This window comes from Thermobia domestica, chromosome 12, assembly GCF_964235325.1.
Source record: "Thermobia domestica chromosome 12, izTheDome1.hap1.1, whole genome shotgun sequence".
Lineage (NCBI taxonomy): Eukaryota > Metazoa > Arthropoda > Insecta > Zygentoma > Lepismatidae > Thermobia > Thermobia domestica.
This window is the reverse complement of record NC_137465.1, coordinates 125,966,942-125,977,181: the sequence shown is the minus strand read 5'-3', so window position 1 is coordinate 125,977,181 and position 10,240 is coordinate 125,966,942. Positions and strand designations below refer to the sequence as shown.

The following is a 10,240-nucleotide window of genomic DNA, read 5'->3' as shown; positions in this document are numbered from 1 at the left end:
GAAAATAGTGCGCAATATATACCGTATATATGGAGCAGGTATGGAAAAGTTCTTGCTTCTTGTCGATTGGATTATATCACAATATATTTGGCTAAGCGATTGATTTGTATGTCAAAATCTGTGCTACGAAAAATTATCTAGTGTTGGCGACAGTATATTGACTGTCTAGAGTAATAGGTATTCATAATAGGTGCATAAGTGATCTCGTTCATTGACTAAGAATATTTTTTTGAAATGTTTATACTGTATGAAAAGACTATATAATTGGTGCTCCTTTGGCTGTCGACCAATTTGCTGTATGTGTACAACTGCATGGCTGCCATTTGCATTGCGTGAGGTCATTGATTATCCACATTGAACATTAATCTTCATTTTACACAAATGCGGGAAAGGCTGCATTATTTGCATTTATAATGATTTGTCCAGCTCACAATTGGCTTTTTATGTAGGATGTTTAGTTTCGTGATACATCTTAAACAATACATCTGATGGTAAAATACCAATTTTTAATGGTATTTTTATCATCATCAGTTGAAAATAAGTAAATTGCTATTCGTTATATTTTCATAACTATTTATACTTGAGTATTATTTTTGAGAAACATTTGCGGTTGGAGATTTTAACATTCGAATTCCTTTTAACAGTAAAACAAGAGAGAAGATTAAATCTGATAAAATTGAATGTTCTGTTCTTGTTAATTCCTCGTCTAATGTAGTTTACTTCTTAACGACGTGATCTCCTGCAAGGAAAACTGCCAGTGACTGTCTTATCTTCTTAAATGTCGTGGAAGCCGTTAAAATCAAAGAATGCCCCATCGCCCTCAGCTCTGCACCTTATTCTTAGCAAAGATTGTGATAACATTTGCCACTTCCTGTACGAGTAGAAAGCTTGAAAAAATGGTGTTGGTAATTCTTCATTCATTCGTCTCGCAGAGATTTCATTTAATAATGAATGTATTAAGCAGATTAAGAAAGACTAAATTGCGAATTATAGAGGTCAGCTTTTCGTCGTAATGTTAGAAAATCTTTGCTTCTATAGAGTACGAGTAGCTAACTGTCAATGTACGAAACGCATTTAAACATTGGATCCCGATTTGACAACTCTTCCCGAAATAGTGACGTTCATTTAGATTGGACATCAAGCACTTCTGTTATAAACTAGGCGTTGCACATTTCGAAATGGTGATGGATAAATATTTAGAAAAGTCTTTAAACTAATAGAATCAATTGGCGATTTAGGTTATCAGAAATAAATAACGTATTGATTTTTGGTGTAACATTTTTGACATCAGATTCGATAATACACGTCGGGTAGTAGAACTTGTGGAAATTTTAGTAGAAGATAATAATTTCAGCGTGATTTACAGTGTAGATATTTATTTTACGATTTTCAGTAAAATGCCAGCTAAATAGTTCCCTTGCCGATTTCGATGAAAATAAAGGTTGATCGAATGCGTGTTTGAGAGTTCCTATTGCACCTTTTCTTCGTTTTGATACTAAGTATAAAATTGAAACTAGTATATTTAAGAGACCAGTTATGACCAGGAAGTTTTTCATGCTGACCTATTCCGTCATTATGTTCTGTCAGTTTCAGCGGTAGTGAAGCATAATGTATATTTTTCTTGTTTTGAGTTGTTCAGTTGCGTGAAGTTGGAGATTGAAGATGATGGGAATTGTTCTGGAAATGAGTGAAGGATTTCATATCTGATTGAGAATCTGGAAGTTTCATTATGTCTTGTGTTTGTGTGTGTGCGTGTGTGTATGGACTGTCGAAATTTAATGATTTTTTTGGATGTAAATTTTCTCTTTTTGAGTCAGCGATGTTGCTCTTCATTGTTGAGGAGCATCACTAAGTGCATTTACCTCCACACTGGGGCGTGTGGCTTGCTCTGAATATCAGTTCGTTGGATGAGTGCTGTCAAGAATACTGTACCTCTGGCTATTTTTGTTGTAAAGGAAAAGGTAAGTCTTGGTTTCTCGATATTTGTCGCTGTCTGCACATGGATAGTAAGTAGCGTATTGTAAACATCTCTGTCGAATAAGATCGGTGTTATGTTTTTTTCTCCCCTCGACAATAAATTCTCAGTCATTGCAAACTAGAGAATTAAAATTTGTGTAGATCAAGCTCGATTTGATGTTAGTATAGGATTAGGGGCTTCATAACGTATGATTCGAATTTGCCGATCTAAATTGGTTGGACTCGTAACAGAAGTATTTTACCAATAGCTGTTGCCTTGATCTTAGTCTTTGATGAGAGAATGGCTTGAAAATGGATTACGTAACAAGGATGTTTGAGATTACATTTATCGAGCTGGTTAGACGACATTAATTAAAATATTGAACTTCTGTTAAATCATATTTGAGGGATTTTGCATGTATTTCTGAAATATCAGTAATACTTATAATATTATGGATTACAATGTTCGAGACTCGAAGTAAAAGTTTTGATACCAATATATTGTGCTAGAACCCCTGACCTCTCTTTCCATCGAAACTTCGTTTTGTCGTTGATTTAGGAAAACAAAAAATATATGAATATAAATCTAACCTTTAAAAAAATTGTATAGTAATGTGATTTGTTTATTGTGAGAAGTTTTCCACTTGGCTAGAAATTTACATTGGTTCATGAGGAGTGTGAGGTGGTGGTGCTGGAATACCGGAAACCGTCTTTTTCGTCTTGTTTGAACTGTTACCGAAGCACGTAATGACTTGTCTGATTAGCCAATTGTTCTTGTAAAGGAGCGTTTCAGTTGCAGTTCGAAATTGCTGATGGTTGCATATCATTTTCGTAGACTGCAAACAACAACCATTAAAGAGAAAATCTTCGTACTTAGGAAGTGCTTTTGCCGTTACAGTACATGTTACAGATAAGATGGAAACAGAGGTTAATTTTCTCTACTGTTGTTTTACACTTGGCATGAGTCCATTGACCTGCTTAGGAACATCAGTTCTTTTTAAAACAGTTTCGTTGTTGCAGTCTCATTTTTGAAGCTACAACATTAAGAAGCATCTCGACAATTTTTGTTGTTTTTTCGTATATTTAACCGTAGTATGTTCAAATATTTGTCCAATTTATGTGCATTGTGTAGATCATTAATTTGTTTTATATTGCAGTCATTTGATTAAATGAAGTCGTCCAGAGTAAGTTCATTTTTCTTTTTTTCTTTAAAATTAATGTTTGAAGAACAAAGAAGACTACGGAAGTACCTTCCTAATATATCACACTAGTTGAAATTGTCTGGTAAAATAATAATAATAATAATAATAAACTTTGAAACTCTTAATCATCGTTATGGAATTGGTAGTTATAAGCTTGTGTATTGGCTTTGTCATTGTGTTGTCTTCAAGGTAGAACGTAGTACAAAATTTGGTGGAGTTGGGTTTATGATTTTTAAGTAACAAATGAAAATTGTATCATACAGTTTTTGGAAATGATTTTTGATCATACACATTCAGTAACATTGTGTTCAGCTCTTAGCGTACAGTTTCCTTGTATTAATGTGTATTTTGAATATTTTATTCTGATAAATCTTACTAATAGCTTTAGTTTTGGGATTTGATATGGTATACGAATAGTTGTCCAAAGTATGTAGTTCCTATAATTCCTAGTTAAAGTAGCAATGATATACAATGTCGTGATTATGAAAATACGTGTAAATAAAAACTAATAGCAAAGAATGTAATTGACAATATTTTGATATTTAACAAAAGTTAGTGTCCCGCTACTCTTTGTCATTATTTTAATACTTTGCAAAATGTGAAGTGCACCAGTGGCTCAATATGAGAGCGCTCATCCGTCGAGCATTGGATACAGAGTACCAAGTCAGTCCATGTTAGGTGATGGGAGTGTAGATTTCTTAAAATTTCTTCCACATTTTTCAGTATAATTTTATCAGTTCTCTTCCATGTATTTTTCATCTAGGATGTCAGAGAATCATAGGAAGTAAAGTTCGATGAATACTGTAAAATGAAAGAACCAATCTACGTAAATTTGTACGATCCCAGTTTCTGGAAACACTTGAAGTAAAAGACATTTTGTACTTACCAGCGTTTGAGAGAATTCTCTTCGTAATAGCAAAACGTAGCATAGTTTAAGTAAATTACTTAATAGAAGCAATATTATTAAAATAATGTTAAGGCACTTAAGGAAGAACGTGTTATTTATTAGATATTGTTAATATTAGTTGCGAGCGATATCCTCGCGAAATAATATACTGATTCGCGGATTGTTCTAAGTATGCTTCTGTACTGTATGTAAAGTACAAATTCAGGCGAGATGATTTTGCAGTTGATGATAATTTTGACTGTTCATGGATTGACGTATTCATTGTACTCAGGAAATGAACTAATGTTTTGCAAAACACATAATTCGAGTTTCCATCATTGTTTCCTCTAACTCGGTTGATTAGGACAGTTTTTAAAATAATGCTCTCAAAATAATTTGAGATAAATTGCTACTTGGCTGTGATTTAGACAATAGATTGAGAATAGCCTGTGATTAAGGCTAAGATAGTTAATCAAAACTAACAAACTGCAAAACTTGGAATGTGTAGTAAAGAAATTATATCCTAGTAGCATAAAAAGGAATAAAACGTGAAATGGCAGAACTGTTCACTGGAAGTTGACGAACAATTTATTAGAGAATGGTAAAAGAAGAGTGACGTTAATACCTGCAATGTTTTCCTTCCAGGTAAAATCAAGTATCGGTATATGGCATTCATTTGGAGTCAAGTAAGCTGCAATTTACTGCGAAGTGGAGGTTCATGCTGATAACTTAAGGTGAGTTGGATTTCAGTCTGAAAGTTGTAAGAAGATTGAAAGTATACAAATATTACCGGCAATTATGTTGTTTTTCATGAGTTACACAGTCATGCTGAAAAAAAACATCCATCCTTTTAGAAACTAGCACTTACTGCTAGGTATTATTTCTTAACATATACTTGCAGAAAAGTTATAACAAGAATAAAGATTGTTAAATTACATATTGCTTTTGTTTAAACCTACTTATACATAAGAATATAAAGCTTCTGAAAGTTAAAAATTCATAGAAATATGGGAATCAATTTGGGTGTAAAACATCGTAAGAACAAAATTATATTTGATATTAAAGAAAATAAGAAATACATCCTTTCGATTTCTTATTGGTACAGAAAGATCTTTGAATGTATAGGTTTAGCTAAAATAATCAGTGCATATGCGATCTCATACGACGAGTTGCGAGCGTACCTAATGACCCTCCAAAAAGTTGACCTGTTAAGAGAATTCTTAGTTACATGCTTCCTAGGTTACTGGAGCCTTTCTATTTCAAGTGTGCCCCCTCTGGCGCTACTATCGATATGTGTTTTCCCGTACCTCCCTCGAAAGAGGAGGAACAAGGTGCTGCGGCCGAGATCTTTCAATTGTTGGGTGCTGAAGCGTTGCCACAATGAATGATTTTACGGACTTCACTGTGCTCTGTCTTGTTAGCCACTTTAAGTAACCTACGATCTTCACTCGTCAAGACCAAACGATTGAATGACAGTGGCAACACAGCGGAGGTCATTCACTTCTTTTCCCTACGCAAAAGGAGGGTTTCATCCGTCATAGGGATGGTGGGGGTGGGGCCAAAGTATAGTTCGCATAGTTTCCGAGGGCACAGGCGGAATAGACGCTCTAGTTGTCATAAAGTAGTTGAAACCCCTGCGACAATTTGTTTAATATTTTACTACGACTCTGATATCGTGCCTGACCCTTTGAGGAGATTCTGCAGTAGTTACTAAAATACAGGGTGCGTCTACGTTCATAGCGTAATTTGACTTGCGTAGTACAATGACGTACTGCGTGAATGCGCGCTAGCGCGTGCTGCATTCGTGTACTAATGAGCTGCCATTTCGAGTGTGACAGTGATATGGAGCGGTGGTGTACACAGTATCGTGCCTTTGCTGTTTAAAGTTATTTCAAGAATAACTACTGTTATTGCTACCCAGCGTCTATTTCGGCAACATTTCAACTTGGGATGTCATGGGAAAGTTCCATATGGGCGGACCATTGTGAGGTGGTTACGTGCATTTCGAACGACAGACTCTGTTTGCAATGGCAAACCGGAAGAAGTGAAAGAACTGTGCGGACACCAGAAGCCGTGGAAAATGTTCGTGCTGCAATATTGCGTAGCCCAAAAAGATCTGCTCGTCGTCATTCGCAAACTGCATATGCCCGATCGCTTATTCAGGAGAATATTGCACGAAGATCTCAATTTCATCCATATAAGCTGCAGATTGTTCAGGAAATTAGGCCTCGCGATTAGGTTTCACGAGAAACATTCTGCTTAACCATGCGTGATCTCCTTCGCCAAAATCCACAAATGTTGCACACCATCCTGATGCCAAATGAAGCTCATTTCGAGTTATGTGGTTCAGTGAATAAACAGAATATGCGTTATTGGAGTGATATAAACCCGCATGAACTGCACATCAAGCCCTTGCACAGTTCTCGTGTCACAGTGTGGTGTGGAGTTGCTTCCTTTGGGATTATTGGCCCTTACTACTTTGAGGTTGACAGCGGTGTGGCTATAACTATCACCAGTGAACGGAACGCTACCTAAAGATGCTGCAAGACTTCGTTCTTCCTCAATTAGGTATGGTCGATGTAGATGTGGAACAATTAGGGTTTCAACAAGACGGAGCGACCTCGCATACAGCCAGAATTTGCATGGATTTCTTGCAACAGTCATTCCCAGGTAGAGTAATTTCCCGTTTTGGTAACATTTCCTCACTCACCTGATCTTTCATGTGCAGACTTTTTCCTTTGGGGCTACCTGAAGTAAGAAGTTTTCCGAACACGTTGTGCCACCATTCCCGAGTTGAAGGATCGCATCAGAACTGCCGTCGGCAATGTCCCGGGGAATACGTTATGCTGAGTTATGGAAAGCTTCCAACGCCGCCTAGATGAATGTGTTGTGCAGAGGGGGCCTCATTTGACAGGAGTCCTATTCAAAAATTAATCCACGCAATGGACAATGACTTACACATTAGTAAATGGCATACCTTTAACTATTAATTGACATAAGAGGTAATAAATAAATTAGTTACTGCCTGATGGTGTGTTTTTAATATCCTACTATGAACGCTGCCGCATCCTGTATATGTTTTCTTTCATTTGCAGGAAACTCAATTTATACGCTTAGCTCGAAAACACAATTATTGATAATATTTATAGTAAATTTAATAATGTAATGTCAGGGTGCCCCAAATTGTGAATAAACCAAGGATTTCATATACCGTGAAAAAACTGAAATAAGCCGTTAATTAAGTTATCAAACTTGAAAATCTAGAAAATTTTCAGATTAATAGAAAACACTTACCAGGAGAAAATAAAAGTAAAAATAATGTAATTTTTTAGTTATCATCCGTTTCTTCTATGTACAGTTGGCCTTGTAAGATTGAAGGAGGGCAAATTTAATTATTTCACTGCAACTCACCGACCCACGTTTCCGTTCTTCACCGGGCAGTTTTTATTATGCGGTCAGTGAAGCTGTTTTTTATAATCTTTCCGAACGTGAATTTAAAAAAAAAAATGAATTATTAAAACCGTGAAAAGGCCGTGAATTCGATTGTTTAGTTTGGGTGGAAACTGAATTTACACGTGACTGTAACATGAATTAACTAATTCCCTTTAGATATCTGATTTTATTTTATCGTACCTCTGAGAGACATAAAAATATAATGCATTAAACCAGCAAATATTGACATTACGCAAAACAACTTTCATTTCTAAAACGAATAGAATAATATATACAGGGTGTAAATCGAATATACAGAGTATCGTAAAAGTAATTGCTTTTGTAGGAATTTCAGATTTTATTGCAGTCTAGGGTATACCCAATCCTAGACCACTTGTTCCAACCACATCCCTAGACCATTTGATGTGTATATTAACTAGTTATATTAGATGTTAAGTTTGGTATGACATCTATAATCTTTATGGGGTCTGTTCGTACTTATTTAATGTACCTCTTCCTGAATGCGAGCGTTAGGAATATTTTATTGTAAGAATTAACTAATGTCTTTTCTGAATTCGTATGTTGTCTTGAAAGATACTCAGAAATTAATAATAATCATTGCATGTAGAAGTATTCAACACATTGGCTAATTATTTTCCAGAAATGTCTCCAGTAATTATAATATTTTGAATTTAATGTACGAGGGGGGACCCAAAAGAAACCAGATTGAAAGAGCGCTGCCGTTCCTAGGTGTAGTAGAGAGTTCTCCTAGGTGGGTTTAGTAGTGACCTTCCCAGATCAGTTGGCCAAGCGGCGTCTGTGGAGGAGGTTAACTTTTGATCGTATTATTGTTTTTCTCAACTGTTCTCGTTTGCCGCCTACGAAATCGTTATGGCAGATTCAAAGGAACAAGGAGGGAGTTTGCTTCCTACTTGGAAAATCGGAAACGAAAACTTACCAAATGCTTCAACAGGCTTTCAAGAAGGATACTGTAAACCGCACACAATTTTTTGAGTGGTTTGGGCACTTTAAGTGTGGTGAGATTGAGTGTTGAAGATCATGCTCGTTCTGGGTGCTCATCACTTCGAAACGACGAAATCATCGAACAAAATCTGCCCCAAAATCAGCGAGGATCGTCGTTTCATGATCGATGATACTTTAAAACAGCCAGGAGTGAGATGGAGCTCGTGCCAGCGTGAGGTTTTGCAAATGAGACATGTTGCCGCTAAGTTTGTTTCTCGCCTGCTCACACAGGTTCAAATCATTCGTCTGAATTTGAGCCAGGACTTGAAAAATCAGATTGAAAGTAATCCAAACTTTTTGACCAACATAATGACATTTTCTGAGAATTAAACAAAATCTAAAAGGAAAATGTTTTGATGGTATAGAGCTTGTAAAAAGAACTTCTCAGAGCGCATTGAACGATATAAAAGTTCCCGAGTTCCAGAGGTGCTTCAAACAGTGGGAAAGAAGATGGGAGAAATGAATCGCATTTAATGGAGAGTACTTTGAAGGAGACTGAAAGAATTTTGTAAAAAAATGTAATAAATTATTTTTTTAGAACAAAAGTCTGGTTTCTTTTGGGTCCTCCCTCGTATTACTGTTTTTTCGACAAAATTTTGTCCGATATTGTAATAATATAATCTTACCTGGTTTCCTGTACAGTCTTAAATTAATTCCAGACGTATGTTTTTCTTGGCAGATGCATCAATTACTTTCTCCTTCAAGGCCGGATCCATGTCTTAATGTTTTAGGAGCTTCTTTTTTATAGCGATTGAAGGTATTCCCCAGGAATATTTTAATTAGGGATGTCCACAAATTTCCGGTTTCAGGATCTTAGGAACCGGTTCCAGACTGGATCCGAAAATCCGGTTCCGGAACCGGTTCCAGATCTGTATCCAAAAGACCCGTAAAGGAGGCAGACTGCAGAGGACAACGCGCTTGTGCTCTCCCCGCCCAGACCTGCTTGTGCCCCCAGAAAAAAAAAATGATCCACCAGTGGGTGTTTGGCCAAATGAGTTTGGCAGTTAACCAATTTGTTTAGTTAAATGGGACAAGCGGCCGGTGTACCAATGTTTAATTTAAGGTAGTTTGCGTCTGTCTGGTAGCAGTGTTGCCAGCTACAGAAAATTTTAATTCCAGATTTTAGGGGAAAATTTTGGGAAAATTATCTGTTTTGTTTCTTATTTCCCTCTTGTTGGCTACATCGGAACAAACGTACCAGTATCTAGAAGTATCGTCTTTGTCCTACACAACCACTATAAAAAGTTTCAATAGGATAATTAGGGGAAGTACAGTTGAGGTTTACAGTAGACCATGTTCTCTAATTGGAAAGATAATTTTGATTTTTTTTAAAGATATTTTTTATTGAAATGCTTACTTTATTAGATATCGTCACAATACTTGTAGGATATATTAGAGGAATACCAAAGCTTATTTTGAGATAGTTTGTGTTTGTCTGATAGCAGTGTTGCCAGCTACAGAAAATTTTAATTCCAGATTTTAGGGGCAAATTTTGGGACAAAACCCCCTTTTTGATTCTATTATTTCCCTCTTGTTGGCTACCCTCGAACAAACGTACCAGTGTCTAAAAGCCTCGTACATACCCAACACAGCGCACCATAAAAAGTTTTACTAAATTAATTAGGAGAAGTACAGTTGAGGTTTATAATAAACCATGTTCTGGAAATGGTAAGAAAGTGATTAATTTCTGAGGTAGAATGATATATTTTTTTAAAAGTTTATGCTTACTTTGTTAGATATC

General features: G+C 36.1%; 1 protein-coding gene across 3 annotated transcripts in view; it reads left to right on the top strand.

Annotated features, from left to right (window-relative positions):
- rump (heterogeneous nuclear ribonucleoprotein rumpelstiltskin) overlaps positions 1-10,240 on the top strand; it is a 64,331-nt gene that overhangs the window by 43,653 nt on the left and 10,438 nt on the right. For all 3 annotated transcript variants that reach the window (XM_081734064.1, XM_081734067.1, XM_081734065.1), the window contains one exon: positions 4,690-4,778. The gene's annotated coding sequence lies outside the window, so the exon portion shown is untranslated. The remainder of the gene's footprint in view (positions 1-4,689; positions 4,779-10,240) is intronic.